The 11550-nt window shown below is 37.0% G+C and overlaps 1 protein-coding gene across 1 annotated transcript in view; it reads left to right on the top strand.

The window, feature by feature from the left end:
* Nucleotides 1-1550: 1550 nt before the first annotated feature.
* Nucleotides 1551-11550, top strand: part of LOC5572323 (influenza virus NS1A-binding protein) — a 79378-nt gene continuing 69378 nt past the window's right edge. The window contains exon 1 of the mRNA XM_001653950.2: nucleotides 1551-2237. The gene's annotated coding sequence lies outside the window, so the exon portion shown is untranslated. The remainder of the gene's footprint in view (nucleotides 2238-11550) is intronic.

The following is an 11550-nucleotide window of genomic DNA, read 5'->3' as shown; positions in this document are numbered from 1 at the left end:
GCAACACTGGATGGTTCGAGATCAAGTGTTCAGATTGCAGATTTGGTATCAACATCGTTTGTGACGTTAGACGGATTGAAGCAAGGAGACGCACTCTCGAAATCAATATTCAACATTGCATTCTTGGGTGCTTTTAGGAGATCTGGCGTACAGTGAAACGGCACGTTCATCACACGGTCGTGCCCCTGAAGAGGAAGGCAGTGAGGAAAAGCCTGACCATTAATACTACCAAAACGAAGTATAAATTTTACCAAACGAAGTGACCATTAATTTTACCAAACGAAGTACCAGCTTAAGTCCTGCAACTTCAAACGGAAACAAAATTCGCCCTGTATAAAACATTGATGCTTCCGGTGAGTTTCGGAAAGATTCAGGTCTTTTTGAGCATAAAGTACTGTGGACAATACTCGTTGGGAAACTAGAAAATAGTGTGGCGCAGACGCATGAAGGGGTCCAGATAGCCGTAGCGGTAAACGCGCAGCTATTCAGCATGACCATGCTGAGGGTCGTGGGTTTGAATCCCACTGGTCGCGAATCTTTTCGTAAAGGAAATTTCCTCGATTCCCAGGGCATAGAGTATCATCGTACCTGCCACACGATATACACATGCAGAAATGGTCAATCGACAAAGAAAGCTCTTAGTTAATAACTGTGGAAGTGCTCATAAGAACACTAATCTGAGAAGCAGGCTTTTTCCCAGTTGGGACGTAACGCCAGAAAGAAGAAGAAGAAGACGCATGAATCATGGGCATACAGTGTATAAAGATGCGAAAATTATCAAGCGTGTAATATACGACAGACTTCAGTGGGCTGGTCATTACGTGCGAATGTTGGGAGAAAGAAATGCGAAAATAATATTCAGCAGTGAATCAGTGCGAGGTATGTGACTTTTTTAAAGACCACGAATACGCTGGCTGTGCGCAGTGGAAGTGGACCTGACGGCCCTAAACGTTCGGGGCAACTGAAGATCGCCCAGGACCGATGAAGGTGGAACTCAACAATACGCCCGGAAATGGCGTGACGCTACGCTGTAGCCATCTAGGTATCAAAGTAAGGTAGGTACTGATAGCTATAGACTACTGTATGATGGTTGTCTCCTTCCCGTCCGTTAGATTTGGAGCTAATCTCTAATCAATAATCTCAGACAAGATTGACGCATCCTCCAACAGTCGAGAGCGATAGATGGGGGAGTGATAAAGTATTAGTTGATTGCCTACACAAGAAAGTTGCAGAGACTTCGTTTGGTCAACGCTTTTCCATAAGAAACGAGCCTGGAATTGGTCTCCGAAATATTCCTTTGGGTGGATTAATGAGCACCGTTGCCTACGTGATGCGTGATAAGAGAGCAATCAGGAAAAAACGGGTTTCGTAGTAGAAGAGCTCGCCGTGTGGTTGTAAAAGCTGTACGCGCGGTTTCTCGCATTTGTAAGCCCGGCAAATGTATGGTTGTAGCAGAGCTGTCGTAAAAGCAACGAGAGAGAATCTCGCACATTGCTGCGCTTGTCGAGTGGTCAGAATACTCCCACAGCACAGGACTATTATATAGGAGCAGGAGATTTCATTCATCGATTCGTAGTTGTACGACTCGGGAGTACTTATTGCCAAGTCTTGTTTCTGGCGATTTTGCTACTTTGTTCAGTGCATGTTTAACTTTTTGTAAGTGGAAATTTCGCATCATTTGGTCAGAGTTTTCCGGATTTGCATCTCGGAACGTGGAGTTCGGTTCAACCTTTGTGACCACAGCTAAAAAGTCGAAAGTGTGCCGCGAGTTTTTCGCATCGAACCACCAAACTGGATCCGCCTGGCCAATTCCGATCGATTAATCGACCGTCGGTGTGATGATGGTTTCCATGTCGTCGCGTTTTCACAAGGTGTGATACGTTTTTATTTCGTGTTATTTTTTTTTTCGTTTCTACGGTTTTCGGTGGTCGCCATTTGGGGCTCCTGCAGTAAATTTCCGTGTGCAGAGCATTAGTTGTTTCTGAGACGTGTGTTCCGGTTTTGTTTTTTCGGTGGTTAGTTCCCTGTGGGCAGTTGTTTCGAAATTGCTCATCATTATCATCGAGTGAAAGTATGAGTCTGTGAGAAAGGCGACCACTTTGTGAACAACGTGGTCCAACTCTAACTTCAATCAAGTCAAGTTTCGTCGTTTGTGCAGCGGATATACCCAATTTCGGCCTTCAGACCCGTTATACGGTTCGGTTCATCCATCAAGACCAGCTAATTGACTTTCAAGGGTAAGTTGCGTACCTATCGCCAAACATATCTCTGGATCGCAATTGAATCATTCGCTCTGTAAAGGATTGACGAAAACATTCACAAAGAGAGCTCGAGCTGTCTGGAGATTCAATATGTCTGTCTTCTTAATTTATTTTCACATTGTACGTTTCTCGTATGATAACAGGCCCCTCAATACAAATGACCCCATCCCCCCTCCGCGCATCATCATAACCCGGGATGATAACATACAAACTCCACGGACTCGCAATTACCTTCAATATAAAAAAGTAAAATGCACAGAGCAGATGGTGATGATGTGCGAGGTTGCTGGTGAACCCATACAGCCGTAGCACAGGGCTGGTAGCAGGTCTCTTTTTAGAGAGTTGGTCTGTTTCAATGCAAGTCTCTCACAAGTACGATTACCAGATGACATGGTGGGCAAGGTGGAGGGAGGTGGGGGTATCTTGCCCCTCCCCCTCACCAACGAAAAAAAAAAATCAAAATCAATTGATTTGCTACAACGGTGATTATGGTGCAGAGCTACTTGGGCACTTCCATGATTCACTTTGGCATGGGGGGTTTTTTCGGCCGAATTGTCTGAAACTTTGCATTAAGAAGCTTTTCAGCACGACGCATATTGTGGCCAAAAAATCAGCTTTGTAGTCTGCCGAAGTGAATCAAAAGTGCCAAGAATAGGATCCGGCTCCTATTTGGTTTGATTTGTGTTTAATGTTAAATTTTGTCATGAAAAATGTTTGAACAATTTTTGGAGTCCAACCAAAAACTTCTGCCATAGACTTCACCTAAAATCATTCGAAAGTTTTATCAACAATTCGCAACAGATCTTGCGAGGAATCTGACAATAAACTGTTATGAAACTCAGAAGATTTTTGCCAAGCATTTGTTTATATCCACAATGAAATTAATTCATCCAGGAGTTCCTCGAAGAACTCTTCAAGGAATCCAATAAGGGATAATTCGCAAACGAAGCCTTCGCAGATACATTTTTTTCCACTGTATGTTTATCTCTGGATCATTGAAGGAATTTCTTTGATAACCATTCCAATATTGTTTATTCAACAATCGCTCCTGTGAGTAGCTTGAATTTCTCCATCGAGTCCTCAGCAATATTTCAAGATCGTTTTCTGCCTCTCAATTTGTTCTTAATTCCTTGATTTCATCCGAGAATTTCTATGAAATTTTTTAAGATAATATCGTAGCAATTTCTCCAGATGCTTCCTTTTCTCAGAAGCAAGGGAATATGGGTATTTTTCAAAAACTACCATGTCACAATACTAATGAAAAAAAAGTGTTCGTGTGGGCGCCATTGCTCAGTCCGTCTGAGTATTGGTCCTGGTAGAGGGGAAACTTGACAAAAGCCAGAACAAGGGCTGACAAGTAAAGCCTCCAACTGAACACCAGAAAAAAATCTCCAGATGTGCTGATTGGACTAATTTATAGAAGTTTCTGTCTTCAGATAATTGTAATAAGTTTAAGAATCTTCCCTGTACATTGTTTCAAAGATATCTTCTTTGCTTATTTTAGGAATTACTACAGGTATCACAAATACGAATTTCTTCGAGCATTTTTGGGATTCTATCAACATTTCATCTTGAAATGTTCCCTGCAATTATTTCAAGAAGTTTTTGAAAAGTTCCTTGAAAATTCATAACTTGAATAGATTCCTGGAATTTGGAAATTTTCAAAAGTTTCAAGAATTCAACCAGAAACACTACCATTAGAAAAAAGTTCACAGATTTTTCAGGTTTCATCCAATGCTTCCTTCGGGTATTATTTTTATATTTTATCTATGTACTTTTCTACAAAAAACGACCGAAACTTAATCTGCTAATTTTGATTCTTGGAGTAGTTCTTGGTGATAATTCAGAAAGCATCCTAAAAAGTATGCAAGAAAGAAATTAAAAATAAAATAAAACCTTACATGTATATCATTAAGAATCTTGAAAAGAATTCCTCATAAGATATTGATGGAAGAAAGCAACACATTTTGGAATATGTATGGCAGAGCCAAACATATTCCAGAATTTGTTGGCATGCTCCATTTTTGACACCCTCCGATTTTGGCAACAACATAGATCTGTTTTTGGTAACATTTTTGAATAACATAAACATTTGTAAATTTCTGTTAGTTTTATTGTGACTTTTGTTTTAGTCATTTGAAAAGGAGGGTAGCCTTACGTCTACTGCATGTCAGAGCTCCATCTTCGTTGATATTCCCCTTAATCGCACCAACAGCTAAGGCTACCGTGCGTGCTTATTTAATTCGAGATGTTCCTATGTTTGCAACGTTTTATGAAGCCATTTATCTTTATAAGTATCTCAACTATTGTTTCAAAATCTTTTTTCGGGCATTCAAACTCTGTGACCAGCCCACATGAGTCTGCCGGTAGGTTATACGGTCAATAAAAACATGTTTCCTTAAATTTGAACAAACCACAAGCTTCCACTCAAGAGCAACATAAAAGTACAGTTCACTGTTTTTGTTATTACATGGAATTACATACATTGCGAACCATACAGCAACTACATGTTTTCTCATTAAGATCATTAAAGCGTACGATAAGTACGATTGAGAGTTTTTTAGCTGTTTATCTGTTGTGTCTGAGTAGGTATGTTGATTACTATGGCCCATATTTATCTGACTACGAAAGTTTTAAGCTACATTCCACATTTTTTTTTCATTTGGACCTCCAGACACTCCCCACGTTTTTTTTTTATGGAGGGAATTAGAGTATGTTTAATCACAACCACTTGCAAAAGTTAAGTAAAGTTAAAGTTCAAAGTGGTTTTTTTTTTCCTCCAGAAGCTACTATGGAAATTTAAGCGTCAACACCAAAAGGGGGTTAGACGAGCTTAAAGTTTGTATGGAGAAAATCGGCAAAAAACGTGGGAGAAACGGTTCCATTTTCATTTCCGACCATAAATGGCGCTGTAGTTGATGAATTTGAACATACTCCAATCAATATAGGAGAGACTGCAACAAGTCGGAAGCCTTTCCATGTACAAATAAAAAGGTTATACCTTAGGAAACCATATTTCGGGTTTCGCTCTTGGGTGGAGCAATATTGCTCTTCAGAGAATTTTCAGAGCGAATTCTTGACGATACGGAGCAAAATCTGGGTATTTTTATAGTTTTGGATTTTTGGAAAGCAGTTTATTTCGTAAAATAATTAGAAATGTTTAAATGAAACTATGTTGACTGTATTCTATTTGCCAACCGAAACACAGTGAACATATTTTCAGTAAAGACATTTTAGTTTTGAACAGAAAAACTGCTTTTGCAGTTTCGATTATTGCGATTGCGGATTCTTGAAAGTTAAATTTAATACAAATCATTAAGATTTGTACTGTTTCGTAGTCTGGCCATCATTTGGTTGCATAATAATGATTTAAGAACATCCTGAGTGTATTTTATAAATTAAAAAAATGGGTTCCCATTTTGGCACGGTTCCGTTTTTGGCAACTGAAAATTTCGACTTTGTTGCCTAAAAACGGGATCCCACTGTAATAGTTTATTGATATCCCAATTTGAAATTAAAAAGAAGTTCTTGAAATAGTTTTGAATTGATTCCTGAAATAAACATTGACAGTATCCTTGAAACAATCCCTAAGCAATTCCGAGTATTATTCCTGAAGGATTTCTAGCGGAAATATTCGAAGGAATCTGTTGAGAAATTGAACGTATCACTAGTGGAACTCGTAGAAAAAATACTTGAGAAATCTTTGGAATAATATATGACGGAATCATCGCAGAAAACGTTAGTATAAAATTCATAAACTTTGCGTTTTTAAAGTATTATATTTGATAGAATATATAACCGGAAGTAAAAATAAAAAAACGACTCTTGTGAATTCTCTAATGGTAAGCAGATAAGCATTTTCTAGAAATATATCTGACGCATTTCTTAGAGGAATACTTCGAAAAACTATTGAAGGATGCCTGTATAAGTTTAGAAGTTTTTTTTTTTACTATAAGTTGGTATAATTTATCTTAAGAATACTTGAAAAAACTGTAAGAGCTTGTTATATATCATGTCAATTACTTACTAGGTTAAAATTGATGGGTAATATGATCTCTATCAACCAAACTTTCACTTTTTACAATCTAGAATTTTCCAAACGGTTAATAGACTTTTTACTCAGAGAACAAAATGAATGTTCTTCGTAGTTGGTTTCATGCAAAAGGGCGTGTATAATGATTGTTTTTGCGTAAAATCGTACATGAACTTTTTCAGTGTTTTCATTGCTTAAATTTTTAATGTTTTCTGTTCATAATCGATAATCAAGCTACTCTATTTTTTTTTTTTTTGAAAGAATTTATCCAGAATTTCATCCAAAGATTGATTACTCCTACATTTTTTCAAAACATTTCTATAAAAATCTGCATGGAATCATCAAAAGTGTATTTAATGTTCCACAGCAGTTAACAATACAGCATTTTTCCTGTAATTCCTCTGATCATTTCTACACACTTTTGACGAAACTTGGAAAATTCGGAGTTCTGATGTCTGTTTTCTTAGCTTTCGTTCCACCCTCCAAATGTTATTGAAGTTTCAGTAAATGCTTCAACATCTAATTTTGACTAGACATCGTAAAAACGTCTGCCATAAGATTCTCAACATGGATTTGTGACTGGTGAATTTTGATTTGCAACAACAATAGAAGAAAATCTCCCAAACTTTCCGCTTTATGATCCACTACGTAATCCATATCAACCTGTCAATAATGTGGAATAATAGTGACTTGCATGTTATGATCACGAACTGTATTTATAAAGATAAAAAAAATCAAAGTATTTTCAACAAAAAATCAAGTTCCGATATCTGTTCATAAATGACAAACTTTCGGTGTACCTTTGACTAAATGATGTTTTCTGTTACTTTAAGTCTTTCTTCGTTTTGCGTGTTTCGGGTTTTTGCGTCATATTTCATAAAAAAAACCCTAAATACTTACCAATTGCCAAAGGAACCTTCTTCTCCACGCCTACTAGGACTCCAAAATGTAAAAAGATCAAATCTATAATGCTTCCTGTTAATTGAAATCATTTCGGTTTAAACGAATTATTATCGGTTTAAACGAAAATTAACAAAAATATATAACAATATTCTCTGAAATAGCGATGGCGCTTGAAATGTTCGGTGAATTTGGCATAATATTTTTTTAACCACCTTTTTTATCTATTTTCAATTGTCACAATTTGAGACTTTTACTTATCAAATACCTATCAAATGGAACAAACCTTAACTGTATAGCTGCATTAGTTACAAAGTTATCATTGTTTCAATTTTACAAATTAAGTTCGCACAATTCTTATGTTCTAAACAAGAGTGTTGGCGGATTTCCTAGGGAAATCTATGGAAGAATCACAGAACAAAATCCTTCAGAACTTTCTGGAAGAATATTTGAAGGAATTTCTTATAGTCTCTTTATGATTTATGGAAGAATCTTTGGAGTAATATGGAGGATAAGACCTGATGATTCTCCATATTACACCAAAGATTCTTCCATAAATCATCAAGAGGTGGGATAATCCAGGTCGAATTCTTGAGGTATCCATGACACATTTTAGGTGGATTCCGTTCGAATTCTTCGAAGATTATGTGTGGATTAATCACTAAATGAATTATTGGGAGTATTAACTGAATCTCTGAGCAAATACCTCAATAAATTTACTAATGAAATTCTCATAGGAGCTCATGAAAAAATACGTACAGCAATACGAGTAGAGATACTTATCGTAATATCACGATGAATTCCTTAAAAAACGTCTTAGAATGAAGAATTTGACAAACTCTTAACTCTTGGTTTTGTTTTCATGAAAAAAAAGAAGACCAACCAGTCCTTTTTGGTCTCTTTATTCAGGCAAGGGTTGTCTAAAGTTCCTATTTTCCAGGCAGTCAGTCGCTACCAGCCCTGGTAGCAGACATCCGTATTAGCATCATCTGTTTGCACACGGCATGGTCTGGTGTGCCATGTGTTGGTCGTGTTGGTGGGGGCAATCATTGAGCTCTCGTCGAGCGGTGTCACGAACACGTGCGCAAATTTGCTGGTTGAAAATACTGCCGTTTGATATTGCTGGGAACAGCTGATCTTTGTTTATATTTTCCACCAGCACTCTTTAAGTAGTGTTGGTGACATGTAACGTGTATGTACACGAGCGCAGAAACCACTATTATACGCTCGTACTTTTGCAACCCCTGTTGCCATATGATATGGTACAGTCAACGCATTTTTTACTCTGCAACGATGATACATTGACCAGTCTTGTTTGATCAACGGTTTTTCAGTTTGTTGTTTGGCCAAAAACTCTTTCTTATCGGTTGTGCTGGATTCGATTTTTGCAGTCAATCACAATAGCTAATAGTACAACTGATAATTAAAATGAGAACTTTCTTGTTTGATCCAGACAAGCACTCAGGGAGTGAGATTTTGTAGAAAAACAGCGTTTTCAAAAGATTTTAAGCATGACAATGCTTTCCAGACTGTCAATTCCTTCTTTTCTGTGGAGATTCTATACGAAATGCACTCAATTATTTCTCCAAACGTTATTTCAGCGATATCTACAAAACATCTCTAAAAATGTTTTGGGGATTCTTTCAGGCATACCGACTGTGATTTTTTTTATTTCCTTTGTTGGTAAAAATTCAAAAATTACATTTAGTCTGTGTTAGGTAACACTATTATCCTAATTTGGTTAAACTAATTTGCATCATTTTAATTGTGAACCCTAAATATTTAACTTCATCTGTCCATTTTTTTCGAACCTCTCTCATTGTGACAACATGTCTACTTTAAGGCTTCAAATTAAAAGCTTCTGGTGTGTGTTTGGGATTATTATAAGTTGAGTTCTGGAAGCATTAGGAGAAATCTTCCCTTTTTTGTAAGTATGAAGAACTGATAGCCAAACATTTTTTCATTTACTACAGCTGAAATGCAGAAAACTGTTTGAGAAGCGCTGTTCTACCCGCTTCCTGGTAGTAGAACACAGGTAGCTCTTTCTTGCTTTGTTCCTCAAGCCTATTCAGTTTTGCGATCTTTCCACGGTCCTTCTTGTTGGTGCGTATATTTCTTCATCGCCCACTATTCTTGTTCCAGACTGCGTGCGCTCTTGAACCCATAAACGCATTAGATGCTGAAAACGAGAGACGAGTGATTGACTGTTCAATGTCTTGATATGTCGAAGTTCAGTCGTGACCTTGCTCGAATACGCATTTTCGTTACTGTGTTAGTAATATTCGAGGATTGACTGTTTTTTATGGTTCAGCGAGGTTTGATAATGTGTTGTTTCTTGTCTTCTGCTTCAAAGCCTGATTCTCTAAGAGCACTTCTACAGTTGTTACCAAAATTGTCATTTTGCATTCGTACGATGATAGTTTTAAGAACGGCGCTTCTACTATTCTATAAAACTTAATCAGCTTGCTATTTTTGTTTACTTTTTAAATTTATTCACTATTTTGAGTAGTGCAAAACTTTTTGAAAAATAACAATAGTCAACTATTGCTTTAAATAATAATAAAACTTTGATATACGATCAATTTACTATTGAAAAATGATTAATTTTTTAAACACTGATTTCGAAAATTTTAAGCTTCTGCAACAAAGAAATAGTCTATCAAAATGTTAAGAAAGAAAGAGTTAAGTGCGCAGAAATTATCATTAGCATTTGGACTATAAAAATATGTTCATTGTACCTATCCAATTCTTGAATCGAATAATAATCGTCATCTGCAAGAATACCAAAGGTTTTTTTCTGATCAAAAAACATCAAACAAAGGTGGAATAATCCAGATCACTTTTCGTTACAGTCATCATGACTACCATGCCTCGATAAAACGTGACTCAATGGGTAAATGTAGTGCAACGGGAATGTCTGTCAGGAAGGCACACGTTATTCGAGACATCCAGTCGAAGCAACGCAATCGCAATAGCGAGGCACGCCTCCTATATCCGTTGGTCGGATGACCTGGCCGTGTGTGTCAGACAATTTCTTAAAATATTTTCAACGTTTGACAATGGAAAAACAAGCAATGCATGTCGAAATAGTTGACGAGCCAATTTTAGACTGACGGCCTGTGTCAATAATTCGTAGTACAGATGATAGGGGGTCAGTAGCTCGAGTAAGATTCTTTCGCAAGATTTTTTTAAAGATTTTTGAAATTCGTTTTAACTTTCAAAAAGGTTGCCTAATACAGTTGAAAACACGGAATTGCCTTAGAGACTCCAAGACTACTTATAGCAGTTCTTATTCGCTCGTGAAAAGATTTTTATTTCGTCAACTCTCCCTTACTCGATATCTAGTTAGAGAATCATAGTAAAAGTTGATTTTCATGGCTAACTCGATGGTCCCTTGGATCGCAGCTGAGAGAGAGAAGACAGCTGGCTTAGATTGCGAGCTCCCAAAAGTCAACTGGAAAACCGCACATTCAAAGTGCAGAGCGTGAAAAACCGTCAAAATTTGGCCAAACTAAGACTGGATGTGATTGAAAATTCAGGTTGTTTTCCTGTGCTCTCTCATATAAAATCGTTGAATATTTAATTATTGTCGATTGGACTCAAATTGCTATTGAATTTTTTTTTTAATTTTGCGATCTTTTTGATAACAAATGGAATGTGAAAATAGTTTTGACCCAGCTTTTGCTCAACCATTGTGCACAACTCAAACATGAGAAGAAGAAATCAAAGAAGCCAAGAAAACAAGCCAGTTGTCAGTGAGCTGTCTCCTCTCTCTCAGGATCGCAGTTGCACAAGTTTTACGTTCTGAAACTCGATACCTCCCTAACTCTATGGTCCCTTCAATATCGAGTTATGAAGAGTTGACTGTAGTTAGTTTAGATATTCCATTTCACAACTTTGAGCATTAAAGTTTAGAAACAATTCTCAGTTTACGCTGTTGCTGTTTTCAATTTATGTTTATAAATTTGAATTGCACACGTGCCTTTGGATATATTGTGGTGATATGCGTCGCTCCTGGTTTCCCAACTGAATCAATGCACATCGAAATGACGTGCATGCAACGTGAACTGCACTTGCACTTACACGTCTAGACTATCAGTCAGCAAATTGCGTAGTGGTTGGGACGATAATATATGTTATATTTACAAACTTTTTTTTCAATGTTCATTATGAATGGATGTTGATGCTATGCTTGCACTTTATATAAAAAAGAAAAAAATGAAGCGTACATTCACTGAAATTTAAAAAGAAGATTTGAGAATTTTGTCCTTTTTTATTCCGCTTTAATTGCCTATCTTTTGACCGATTAGATAAGAAATTAGGGCAAAATTACAAGGTACAATTTATTTGAATCTA

The sequence above is a fragment of the Aedes aegypti genome, chromosome 3 (genome assembly GCF_002204515.2).
Source record: "Aedes aegypti strain LVP_AGWG chromosome 3, AaegL5.0 Primary Assembly, whole genome shotgun sequence".
NCBI lineage: Eukaryota > Metazoa > Arthropoda > Insecta > Diptera > Culicidae > Aedes > Aedes aegypti.
The sequence above is the reverse complement of the archived record's forward strand: the minus strand, read 5'-3'. Positions and strand labels throughout refer to the sequence as shown.